This window comes from Protopterus annectens, chromosome 14.part0 (assembly GCF_019279795.1).
Source record: "Protopterus annectens isolate FY-2018-M chromosome 14.part0, PAN1.0, whole genome shotgun sequence".
Lineage (NCBI taxonomy): Eukaryota > Metazoa > Chordata > Ceratodontiformes > Protopteridae > Protopterus > Protopterus annectens.
In genome coordinates, this window is record NC_056748.1 from 653,910,884 (window position 1) to 653,924,792 (window position 13,909).

General features: G+C 39.5%; 1 protein-coding gene across 7 annotated transcripts in view; it reads right to left on the reverse strand.

The window, feature by feature from the left end:
• The window catches only part of ANK3 (ankyrin 3), a 2,432,060-nt gene that overhangs the window by 744,423 nt on the left and 1,673,728 nt on the right, over window positions 1-13,909 (reverse strand). The gene's annotated exons all lie outside the window — the stretch shown is intronic.

The following is a 13,909-nucleotide window of genomic DNA, read 5'->3' on the forward strand; positions in this document are numbered from 1 at the left end:
GTGCATTCAAGGCATAAGCAGAGGGTGGCTGGCAAGTTTAAATAAATACCACATTATCTGACCTTGAGTAACCTAAAAAGTATGAGGACAAGCATGTCTTTAAGGAGGTGCAGTTGGTGGAAAAGATAAATTATGAATTAAACTGTAATAAGAATAGTGGAAAAAAAAAACAAAGCTGCTTTATGGAGGGATACGGATATGGAAGTCCTCATAGGTACATGACCCTTCTGGGGTGTAGAAGGTGATGTGCTATGATGTGATACAGGATGCTGAGTAATGCTGAAGGAGTCACATGACACTGTCAAACATGTCAGTGAAGGCAACAGTAAAGTAGAGAGCTGGGAGTAGTAGCAACCACAAAACTGTCAGCATAGTACTGAAGGACATGAGACAGTAGAATTTCTATTCCCAGGACAGATCAAATAAAGAGGAAAGAACAATGTGGTCTGAGACTGTTGTGTAATATTTATTTGCATTTGTTTACTGACACAGTCCAATGACCAATGGGGCAGTAAGAGACCACTTCACTTGGATTCTTGGTGATAAAAGCTCAAAAATATTCTTAATGATGCATCGTGCAAGGTTACAGTAGTGATTCACAGAGTGTACAGAGAAAATTGTTATAGAATAGAATAGCATACGAGTAAACAAATGTCACTATAGGGATAGTCAAATAAGATACATACAGCAGAGCCATAGCTAACTCTGCCTACTTTCTGTGCCAGTTGCTGAAAAAAAAAAATAAAAAATAAAAAAAATGCTTTGTCAATGGGCAATAGCCATTCCATGTCCTCCTCAGCTCTTAGACTGAACAGCCAAAGAAACAAAAACTTTGCCAGAGGCATAATGCAGAAACCCGATTGGCACTTTTTGTATCGTCTTCCTACTGATACTACATGCCCACCAAAGCTCTTTAATTGAAAAGAAAATAAAAAAGAATGAAAAAACCACTAAAGTGCCTTTCTGCACCAGAGTTTTGGTACATAGAAAGACATGCTGCAGGAAGTCTGGTCACACCTCCCTAACACTTTGTACCTGGGGTGATTACCCCCTTTGCTCCATACTTGCTATGCTACTGATATATAGTATTAACAATATATACAGAAATAAATGTAAGAAAGCATAAGGGAGTTTAAAGTATATATTTGAGCGGTTCCCATTCAGAAGCCTGAAACATCATAAGCCTGAAAATCAAAATCCTGAAACCAAAAGCCTGAAAATTCAGAATCCTGAAAACTCAAAATCCTGAAAGCCCCAAATCCTGAAACTCAAAATCCTGAAAACACAAATAATGCTAATATGTCACTATAAAGACACTAATATCTACCAACTGACCCTGACCCTAACCCTAACCCTAAGGTCCGTCACTATCGCACACTCACCTGAGCCGCACCCTAACCCTAACTCACTTAAACCGCCTCTAACCCCAATATTTGTCACTATTGCATACATGCCTAACCTGCGCCCTAACCCTAACTCACTTAAACCGCCCCTAACCCTAACATAAAACCAACCGCACACTTACCTGACCCCAACGCATGACCTAACACGACAGGGCTAACAATAGCAAAGCCACAATGACATCAGTATGTCTATTTTGTGTTTTCAGGATTTTGAGTTTCAGGATTTTGGGCTTTCAGGATTTTGAGTTTTCAGGATTCTGAATTTTCAGGCTTTTGGTTTCAGGATTTTGATTTTCAGGCTTATGATGTTTCAGGCTTCTGAATGGGAACCATTTGAGCAGGTACCTGGTGTAATGGACAACATACAGTCTGCTACTCAGACTGTACAGACAAATCATTGCAATGAAGAAAAATGAAAAAAATATATAAATGGGATATGGTAACTGCAGAGTATATACAAAACAAAAATCTTACTTTGCTAGCACAATGGTAATTGCTTCACAAGAGATGCAAACTTGTAAAGAAACTCAATACTGCATGTCTGACCATTTAAAAGGAAAGAGCAGGAATACAAGACTATGTGTATGTTGAAGGAGAAATGCTAAAATGGACAGTGGATGTCTTTCTTTTACAAAAAAAAAACACCACACATGCACATTGCTGGAGAGATGACTCCTGAAAGATTAATGGCCAAAGCAGGGCCTTGAGACATCCTGGTCTAATCACAAGGCCACGAATAGGACTGCTGAGTAGTAAATATTTCAGATGAACTGAATTGCATTTATGACCATTACAAATCTCAGTACTGCAGACACAGACTATTCAGTGTGGAAGACTATTCTTTGGGTTTAGAAAGGGCTACAGCTATTGGTAAGCTCTAATACAGGTATTTTCCAATTCAGACATAGGCCCTGTGTAGTGATTCTTTATGGTCTGTAGAATCACTGTGGTGGGCCATCTTCTTGGGCAGGTCATATGCTAATCAGGTTTTCTGAGGGAGCAGCCTATGCCTGCTGGAAGATATGCACAAAGCCAAGCTATTCATTGACTCACAAGCCAAGTTAATTTACTCTACTGATTGTTCTGATTTGATGGACTTAACTGACAATTTACAGTCACATGACAGTCAAATTATTTTAAAAGAGATGCACTTAATTCATTTTAATTGTTCTGATGAAGTCCTTGATTCACAGGGACAAAAGCGCTTAACTTATTAATAAAGAGTGTACAATTTATTAATTAACCGGTTGCAATCCTTGAACCACACCACTCCGTGAGCTTTGCACTGCTATACAATTGTGGGTTCTGAAAGGGGTATTTGTTGCATATTTAGCCACTTTATTACAACATTGTTCAAGTTTTGCTTTTTGTGATGCTTGGAAGTTAGTAAGGATGACATGAACCACAGAGTAGTGAGGGAAGCAGGTAAGAAGTGGTAAGTTTAGCTTTAGTTGCATTTTAGTTACATTGGTTAGAAAGTGCATGTATTGTTGTCTGCATATGTCATTTGGCAAAAGTTTTACATCAAATGGCCTTCCTGACATAACCCTCCCCATTTATCTGGGCTTGGGACCAGCACAAAGAAATGCACTGGCTTGTGCATCTCCAGTAGTGAGATCAACTATGTTATATGGGTTGGAGATGGCGGCATTGACAAAAAGGCAGGAGTCAGAACTGGCAGTGGCAGAGTTAAAGAAGGTAAGATTTGCATTTGGTGTGACGAGGATGGACAGGATTAGGAATCAGTAGAGGGTCGACTCAGATTGGACAGTTTGGAGACAAAGCCAGAGAGGCAAGATTGTCTTGGTTTGGACATGTGATGAGGATGGATGCTGGGCATGTTGGGAAAAGGATGCTAAGGATGGAGCTGTCTGATAAGAGGAAGGTCTAAGATAAAGTTTATGGATGTGGTGAGAGAGGACATGCAGGTGGTTGGTGTAATACAGCAAGATGCAGAGGACAGGACGAAATGGAAACAGATGATCTGCTGTGGCGACGCCTAACGGGAACAGTTGAAAGAACAAGAAGGTGAGAAAGTGCCAGAGAGGCAAGATTATGTTGGTTTGGACATGTGATGAGGATGGATGATGGGCATATTGGGAAAAGGATGCTAAGGATGGAGCTGTCTGATAAGAGGAAGGTCTAAGATAAAGTTTATGGATGTGGTGAGAGAGGACATGCAGGTGGTTGGTGTAACACAGCAAGATGCAGAGGACAGGACGAAATGGAAACAGATGATCTGCTGTGGCGACCCCTAACGGGAACAGTTGAAAGAACAAGAAGAAGGTGAGAAAGTGCTTGGTTCTGTAAAGCATCCCTGGCTTTTGTCGAGTTTTTTTTTTTCTTATGCAATTTTCTATATGAAGGTCAAATTTAAGTTTATCATTCACTATCATCCCTTATAATTTGTTATGAGAAGTGACTTCAATGGCTGTATTATAAAGAGAGGTGGTTTTAAATTTTGTTTTTTCAAGAGAGAGGGATTTAGTAGTTTGTTTTTTTGGGGGGGAGGGTTTAGCATGAGTTGTGAGTAACAAAGCCCTATTTCAGTGACTAAGTTTCATGAATACTTTTTTGGTGCATATGAGTGTAGAGTCATCTGTGCATTGTATCAAGGAGGCCTATTTTGTGGATGTGTGGAGGATGTTGGTAAGAATGTTGAAGAGGAGGGGGCCAAAGATTGAGCCTTGTGGAACAGTGATGGCAACTGAGAAGGTGGAGTGTTATTTTACTGACTTGACTGACACCTACTGGACAGGATTGCTTTTGAACCACAGAAAGTTGGTCTGAGACAGACCTAGTGGGGATATTTGAAGTAGAAGCTTGCTGTGACAAATTGTTGAAGGTTTTAGACATTCTAGAAATAAGGAGAAGACTAGTTTGCCATTATCTCTTGCTTTATTGACAGTATCTATAAAGATTAGAAGTGCAGTGTTACTACCATGAGTGGGATGGATTGCACGTTGTGTGAGGGATAGGACTTCTTCTTGAAGGACATAGTATAGCAATCATGTTTGAATACATTTTTCAAGTATTTTGGAGAAGGGGGATAAGACTGACAGAAGTCTAAAGTCAGTAATGTCTGTTGAATTTCCTCCTTTATGTAGACGGATAATGTGCGATTCTTTAGAGAGTGGAAATATGGGATTCCAGGATTAACCTTTTTATAAGGACTGAGACAGGACAGGCAATGTTATTGGCTGCTATTTTAAGGTACTCAATTGGAAGGACTTCAGCAGAAGTAGAGTATGATTTGAATTTAAGAGTACTTTAACATATGTTGTGGGCACAGGTTTGAAGGTGAAAGTGGATGTGGGGATATATAGCTTTTGGGCAGGGTCTTATTTATAACTATAATGTATAATAGCTACTGTCAACATGTGTTGCATATTAACTATAATGTATAACAGCTGATGATGATAGGTACTGTGTATTAACTATAACATGTAACAAGTGATGACAACTGATATGGCATATTAACTATAATAATGTATTAGAGATGCTGAGAATAGATATTGTACACTAACTGTAATGTATAACAGGTTATTTAACTTTAGTTATTTCTTTATCATTTGTTGCCTAGGTTAGTCCTACTAGGATAGTAGTCTCTTTTCAGAGGTGATCTGAGGTGGTGATATTCATACCTCTAGGAGAAATTTGGCCAAGGCATTGGGGGATTTCCCCTATTCCTTGGTGTTACTAGATGGCACTGGAGGGCTCCTACAGCAGCAAGGAAGAGGCCCAAGGGCAGCAGCATGGAGGAGGGGAGAAAAGCTATGCAGAGTTAGGAGATGGAAAGTGAGAATCTAGAGAACAATATTGTTTGATGTGGAGCTTCAGAATGTAAACAAAGATTCCTGAGTGGCAGATGTTACAAAATGAGCAGTGTCGCCATGATGAAGGAAGTAAGAAAGTCTGTTGAAGTTGTGCAGATAGCAGAACCGGCATCAAGAGGGCGTGTAGATGATGTTCTGTTAAAAATAACTGAGCAGAATGAGCCAGTGACAGAGCTGCTGTTTCATGGGGTGAGATGTCAGATACATTTTTTGGAAGTGCTGAGGATGGTAATGTAGAAATGGAATCAGGTGATGTGTTATCAGAAAATGCAGTACTTAAAACCTATGCAGTGGTGACAAAAAGTAAAATACGAAAGCAGCAACAAACTGAAAAGGTGATTGGTTTTGTAGCGGCAGATAATGCAGTAAGTAAAACATACGCAACAATGACAGCAGGCAAAAAAGATCAGCAACAAACTGTAAGCAAAACTGTTTTTAAAAGGAAGACAAGGCCAACTGTGCAAATAAGGACAAAAAAACACTATAAAACTCAGATATTATGTATGGGACAATTTGGTAACTGTTCTACATTTTAAAGCTCAAGAAATTTGATGTTTTATAAAGACTTTTGGGGCTTAACATTTAGAACTGATGGACTGATGATGACATTTCTGGAACTTGGTAACAAAAAGAAGGACATTTTTCTGTGGAACAATTATTTGTTTTCTGGTAGTAACAAATAGGTTCATAGGTAGGTGCTAGACTACTGGCCCTAGGGCCTATATAAGCCTAGCCAGAAAGGTACCCTGGGTTTCGCCACCCAAGAAAATTATTTACCTGTGCCCCTGTCGAGCAGAGCCACAGAAGCGATCCCCGGGGTGAATTTCCTATTTCCCATCCAGTCATCAAGATTTTTCTTGAAGAGTGCTAATGAGGAGCTTTGTTTGATATAGATAGGTAGTGTGTTCTAGAGTATGAGAAGTCTCTGGGATAGGAATCTATCCCTCCAGCATGCTCTGTTTATTGTGGTGACATGGTTTAGGTCCCTAGAGCATGTAGCTCAGAGGGCTAGGGATTTCTTTAAGTGGAGCATGTCCAACAGCTCTGGGTTTGACATAGCTTTGTATGTTAGGCAGAGATCGCCTCTGAGTAGACAATATGTGACGGAGTAAAGCTGGAGTTTTTTTAAATGGTCTGCGTAGTGCATCTGTTTGAGGCCGGTAATCCTCTTTGTGAGATATTTCTGCAGCCTTTCCAGTTGTTGTAGATGTCTTGTGAGGTACATATCAAAAGGGGTGTTGTACTATATCATGGATCTAACAAGTGACTAGTAGAGGGGAACAATTACCTCTTTTTTCCTGGATGAGAAACCTTTTGTGATGAGGTGTGCCACGTAGAAGGATTTCCTGACTACTGTGGCGATGTGATTATCAAAGGAGAGACTACTGCCCACCTGTGTCCCAAGGTCTCTTATCACACTTTTGGTGTTAAGTAGACTACCACCTATGTGGTAGTTCACGGGTACAGAGTTTTTACCAAAACGGATGACAGTGCACTTTTTGACATTGAGCTTGAGGCTATGGCTTTGACACCAGGCATCTGTCTCAGTGAGGCCCTTTTGTAGGATGTCCAGATTGTTAGGGGTTTCGATTATGGCACCTAGTTTGCAGTCATCTGCGAACTTCATTAGCCAAAGACCTTCTGTGCTAGCCTGTACTTCAGAGAAGTAGATACCAAACAGGAGAGGACCCAGGACTGAACCCTGTGATGCTCCACTTGTCACTGGTCTGAATTCGGATTTGGAGTCTGCTACTTTCACAGTGTGGGCTCTGTCAGTGAGCCAGTTGGCAATCCATCTTGTGACAGGGATTTATACCTAGTTTAGTGGGTTTATCTATAATTCCAGTGTTAAGTGTCCAAATGTTAAAAAATTATGTTTAGAAATGATGAGCTGTAAAAAGGCGGTGTTAAAAATGTATACAGGTTCTAATATTGTGAACGTTGATAATACTGTGAAAGTCAGACAGGACAGAAACTGATATAAGGAAGGCTGGAAGTTGGAAGCTGTTTTGAAATGTGAAACAAAACTAAAAATAAATATGGTGAAACACTTGCCAAGTGTTATTTTTGTGATTGGTCATAGAGGAATATTAAGATATGCTGGCCAGCCTAAATCATATTTCTTCTGTGGGGACTTTTCTCATTTAATTAATGATTGTGACAAGGTACAATATAACCAGTGTGGGGAGAAAGGACATAAAGCAAGAATATGTGTGCCTGAATGTAGGCTGTGTACAAAAGGAACAACAATGAAAAAGAAGGGGAAAGGGAAGAAAACATACATGAGGAAGGACAAGAAGAGGCGTTGGGACAGAGTGAACTTGCTGAACAAGAAACTGTAGAAGAAGAAAACAAATATGGAAGGGAAAAACCAGGAGAGAGAGTGCTTGCACAAGAGAGATCAGGAGAAGAGTCTGAATATAATTTTTTTTAAGTTTTAGCCAGTGAAAAATCTGATTTAAGAATCAAGGACTATTTGTACATAAACCCAGAAAAATATTCAATTGAGGAAAATAAGAAAACGAACATTTAAAAACATTTCCCTAAACTTAAAAAGAAGGAAAAGCAACCATTTTAAAGTGCTTTTAATAAATTCGAACAGTGCTATTAGCACTTTAAGAAGGACAGGGATACTGGAATGGGATGCCAAATGTGATGTGGATATTATTCTGTTAAATGATGTAAGATTACTGATAAGTGTAAAAAGACTGCAAACAGAAAAACTGTCAGGTAGAAATAAAGTATGAAACTTAGGCAGTAAACACTGCTCTGGAGTGGCTGTGTTGTGTGAAAAACAGTAAAAAAAAAATAGATGTAACATTAATAAGGATGGGAAGGTTAACTGTTGTGGATGTGAGCTGGAGAGAGAACATGTTTATGGAATTAAAGCATTATATGCATATATAACTAGCAAGGAAAGAGGGAGAATGTTTCATGAAATATCAGACTACATGTCTTAAGGCACCTAAACGAACACACCCTGTTATTTTTGTATTTGAATAGTATACCCCTACTAATCATTTGCATACTTAACCAGCTTGTTTTCTACCTACAATCACAGTACCGCTATTCCTTGTATCCTACCTAGACTATATGATTTTATCAGTGAAATGTGTAACATGTATTTTCAGTTTGAACTTGTTTCGAGATTGCATCAATATTTTTATCTGAACGTTGTATATGTATCTTATTGTTATTTACAAATGTGGAGCTTTTCTCTCCGGGCCTTCGCGGAAAAAGGATATTTTGTCCAGTTGTACTTTCCCAATAAACAAATGTAAAGTAAAAAAATAAATAAATAAATAAAAATGGTGGTTAACATGAACATTATAATTGCAGGGAACTTTAATTATGATTTAAGTGGAAATGTAGAAATAAAGGGAAGGATGTTAAAAAAAACAGAAAGTGATACAATGGGTAAATTAGCTCTGTGGAGCAAAAGTCAATGGACTTATTGAAGGGGGTCTTGAACTTGAAATTTACTATTTTGCTTTAGCAGAAGGCTTAGGAATAGAGATGGTGTTACAGCTATGACCAGTTTTAAACAGCATTTAACTATTATAGATGAAGGTGATAGAAGAAAGGGAATATATTAAATATGAAAAGGAATAAAATAATAAATGAGAAATCATGGGATGATAGTGGGAAGTATTAAAGTTATAGAAGGATCATATAAACATTAAGGACTTGTACAAAAACTGGTCTGAATGGTGGACTGAATTTAAAAAGAAGTATAAAACATATTTTTTTTAATGGCAGTATGATGCAAGAAAGGAAGAGGAAGTGAAATATAGGAAAATGTAGGGAAATGTATTGGAGAATAATACAAAACAGAATTATTTTATAGAAAATAAATTTATAAAAGAAATCAAGAAAAAACGAGGCATTACTGTTTAGGCATAGATATTATTTACAATGGAGAAGGGAAGAGGTATCTGCCTATTTAGATAAAATAGCAAAGGTGAAATGGGGTAGGGGTTATCCTGAAGGAACAGTATGCCAAGAGTGGTTTGGAGGTGAAAAGAGTGTTGAATAGAGTAGTGTTTATGAACCTGGAAATTAATGATGAATGTTGTTACTGCATGCGCTCTGCAAGCTGGGTGTGTGATGGATGAGAAAGAAAAATTTTGGAGTGAGTTTGATGAAGTGGTGGTGAGTGTACCCAAGGGTGAGAGGGTTCCCTAATGAAATCACAAAGGTCCACTTACCTGAATACTGAAACGTCGACAGGTATATGTCGAAACATGAAAACACAGATTGTCCTCAAGCACAAAATCCGAAATGTGTAATCGTCATGGTTGGCCCTTCTGCAGTATAGCTCCATAAGGTAAGTGTGCGATAGTTACGGACCTTAGGATCAGGGTGCGGGTTAAGGTAAGTGTATAGATAGTAATAGTGTGCGATAGTTATGGACCTTAGGGTTAGGGTGTGGGTTAAGGTAAGTGCATAGACAGTAATGTATGTAAAATTTAGTGTAGGGTTAGAAGTAGGGTTTTGTTTAGTGCATGTATGTGGTTTATTTATTTTGTTTTGGTAGGTAGTATGCAGCGTGCGGTGGGGTTGGACAACTATGATGGTTCGAGATTTTGAATTTTGCAGTTTACGGTGTTTGGTGCATTTACGGTTCGGGTAATATGTGTCAATGATTCCGTATACGCTGTTTAGGACTTTCGCGGGGGTTGGACAACTATGATGGTTCGAGATTTTGAATTTTGCAGTTTACGGTGTTTGGTGCATTTACGGTTCGGGTAATATGTGTCAATGATTCCGTATACGCTGTTTAGGACTTTCGCGGTTGTAATATAGACTCGGGTGAGAGACTGGTGATGGGAGTGGATTTCAATGGGCATGTTGGTGAAGGGAACAGAGGGGATGAGGAAGTGATGGGCAGGTATGGTGTTAAGGAGAGGAATGCAGAAGGTCAGATGATAGTGAACTTTGTGAAAAGGATGGACATGGCTGTGGTGAATACATACTTTAAGAAGAGGGAGGAGCATAGGGTGACATACAAGAGTAGAGGAAGATGCACACAGGTGGATTATATCCTATGTAGGAGGGCCAGTCTGAAGGAGATTAGAGATTGTAAAGTGGTGACAGGGGAAAGTGTAGTTAGGTAGCATAGAATGGTGGTCTGTAGGATGACACTGGTGATCAAGAAGAGGAGGACAAGTGTGAGAGCAGTGCCAAGGATCAAATGGTGGAAGTTGAAAAAGGGTGATTGTGAGGTGGAGTTCAGGGAAGAGTTAAAAGAGGCACTGGGGGGCAGTGAAGAGTTACCAAACAACTGGGTAACTACAGCAGAGATGGTAAGGGAGACAGCTAGGAAGGTGCTTGGTGTGACATCTGGACAGAGGAAGGAGGACAAGGAGACCTGATGGTGGAATGAGGAAGTACAGGAGAGTATACAGAGGAAGAGGCTGGTGAAGAAGAAGTGGGATTGTCAGAGAGATGAAGAAAGTAGACAGGAGTATAAGGAAATGAGGAGCATGGCAAAGAGAGAGGTGGTGAAGGCTAAGGATAAGGCATATGGAGAGTTGTATGAAAGGTTGGACACTAAAGAGGGAGAAAAGGACCTGTACCGATTGGCTAGACAGAGGGATTGAGCTGGGAAAGATGTGCAGCAGGTAAGGGTGATAAAGGATAGTGAGGGAAACATACTCACAAGTAAGGAGTGTGTGTTGAGCAGATGGAAAGAGTACTTTGAGGGGCTGATGAATGAAGAGAATGAGAGAGAGAGAGAGAAGGATGGATGATTTGGCGATAGTGAAACAGATTAGCAAGGAGGAAGTACGGACAGCTATGAAGAGGATGAAGAATGGAAAGGCTGTTGGTCCAGATGACATACCAGTGGAAGCATGGAGGTGCTTAGGAGAAATGGCAGAGGAGTTTTTTTTTTTTCTTCAATAATTTTTATTTTTACATTAATAAATGTCACAAATAAAAACTATCTTACAACATGACTATATATATATATATATATATATATATATATATATATATATACGTTATAAATTGATGTCAAACACAACAGGATATAGGTCGTACAACATATCTATTTACACTATGTACACAGATGCTTTCACTACTGCGGTGGTGGTGCTGCGGTAGCGTTGTCGCCTCACAGTTAGACGTTGCCCGTTCGATTCTCAGTTAAAGCGTCTACTCTGTGACGACATGCGTGAATGGGCGTTCCTTCGTTGAAGGTTGTGCGTTAGGCCCGGCAAGCCAGCATGTAAAACTCTACTGCCAATCATTAGCGGACCGGAGTTCCGCTGTGGCGACCCCTAACCGGGAAAAGCCGAAAGACACACACACACACACAGATGCTTTCACTGTTAATTCCACAGTTATATAGACAGTATATACATTCGTAATATCCAAGTTATTATTTAATATCTGAACTTGTATGTGTTCTTTGGTTCCATTATAGTATATTTCTAAGTTGCTGTGTGATGAATTATGCTAATATGATATTAAAGTTTTTTTCCCAAATTTCTCTGGATTTCATGTTTTTGTTTCTTTTATCTATTAATATTTTATGAGCTAAAAGGTGTTGTATAACTACTTGTTTAAAACCCTCCCAAGAGATATTTATCGTATCTAGCCATTTAAAAGCTATATACAGTTTCATTAGTAGGAAAATTGTTAAAAGTGTATTTGCTTGTTTTCTTGGTATGTTGGGTGGAAGAATGTGTAAAAGAGTGAATTCCCAAGTTAATGTTGATGTTTGATAACCTGTTTTTTATAATTGTACCTTGAGAGAGTTCCAGAGTTTATAGACACATTTACAGCTCCAAAATACATGGATTAAGTCAGCTATCTGGTCCCTGCAGTGTGGGCAGAAAGGTGATTTTGATGTGTTAAATTTGTGTAGGATTGCAGGTGTAAAATAAGCATTATTATTGATCATGAGCTGAGTGTATGCTAACTTTTTGAGGGGTATAATCTTCAGTGTTAGACTGATTGCCTGACTTATTTGCTGATCATCTATGGATGGTTTAATTTTTCTCCAGTAGTTAGAGAAGAGGAGGTCCTTCTGGTATTTGATTTCATTTATCATTTTATATGAATTGGTAATAGTTTTCTTTGTTGTGATAATAGTTTTCCAAAACCTACTACAAGTTTCTATGTCACTATTGGTCATAATAACATTTTGGAGGTAACTGGAACACAGTTCTTCGATTTGTCTTAGGATTATTATGTGTGATTTAGGGATGTTTAAGTTGGTCCTCATTTCTTGTATTGAACAGTTAAGGTAGGGATAAATATCTTGGATTGTTTTATCTTTCAGTCTGGGAAAAGGGACTAAGTCCAGCATCTTATTGTTTATTTTTAAATTTGCGTTTTTGGCAGTGGAGTTTTTAACCAGTTGTTTAATGAAATCTTGGAAAGTCAGAGGATGCCTGAGGAGTGGAGAAAAAGTGTTTTGGTACCTATTTTTAAGAATAAGTGTGATGTGCAGAGCTGTTGTAACTACAGGGGGATAAAACTGATCAGTCACAGCTTGAAGTTATGGGAAAGAGTGGTGGAAGCTAGATTAAGAAGGGAGGTGATGATTAGTAATCAGCAGTATGGTTTAATGCCAGGAAGGAGCACTACACATGCGATGTTTGCTCTGAGAGTGTTAATGGAGAAATATAGAGAAGGTCAGAAGGAGTTGCATTGTGACTTTGGTGGACTTGGAGAAAGCATATTATAGGGTGCCTAGAGAGGAGTTGTGGTATTGTATGAGGAAGTCAGGAGTGGCAGAGAAGTATGCACGAGTGGTACAGGATACGTATGAGGGTAGTGTGACAGTGGTAAAGTCTGCAGTGGGAGTGACAGATGTGTTTATGGTGGAGGTGTGATTACATCAAGGATCATCTCTGACCCCTTTCTTATTTGAAATGGTGATTGACAGGTTGACAGATGAGATCATGCAGGAGGCCCCATGGACTATGATGTTTGTAGATGACATTGTGATCTGTAGTGAAAGTAGGGACCAGGTTGAGGAGACCCTGGAGAGGTGGAGATATGCGCTAGAGAGGAGAGGAATGAGGGTCAGCAGGACTAAGAATATGTGTGTGTGAATGAGAGGGAGGATAAAGGAATGGTGAGGATGCAGGGAGTAGAGTTGGCGAAGGTGGATGAGTTTAAGTACTTGGGATCAACAGTTCAGAGTAATGGTGAGTGTGGAAGAGAGGTGAAGAAGAGAGTACAGGCAGGGTGGAATGGGTGGAGAAGAGTGTCAGGAGTGATTTGTGACAGACGGGTATGAATAAAAGTGAAAGGGAAGGTCTACAAGAGGGTAGTGAGACAAGCTATGTTGTATGGGTTGGAGACAGTGGCATTGACAAAAAGGCAGGAGTTAGAGCTGGACGTGGCAGAGTTAAAGATGTTAAGATTTGCACTGGGTGCGACAAGAATGGACAGGATTAGGAATCAGTATATTAGAGGGTCAGCTCAGGTTGGACGGTTTGGAGACAAAGTCAGAGAGGCAAGATTGCGTTGGTTTGGACATGTGCTGAGGAGGGATGCTGGGTATATTGGGAAAAGGATGCTAAGTATGGAGATGCCAGGTAAGAGGAAAAGAGGAAGGCCTAAGATAAGGTTTATGGATGTGGTGAGAGAGGACATGCAGGTGGTTGGTGTGACAGAGCAAGATGCAGAAGACAGGAAGAAATGAAGACA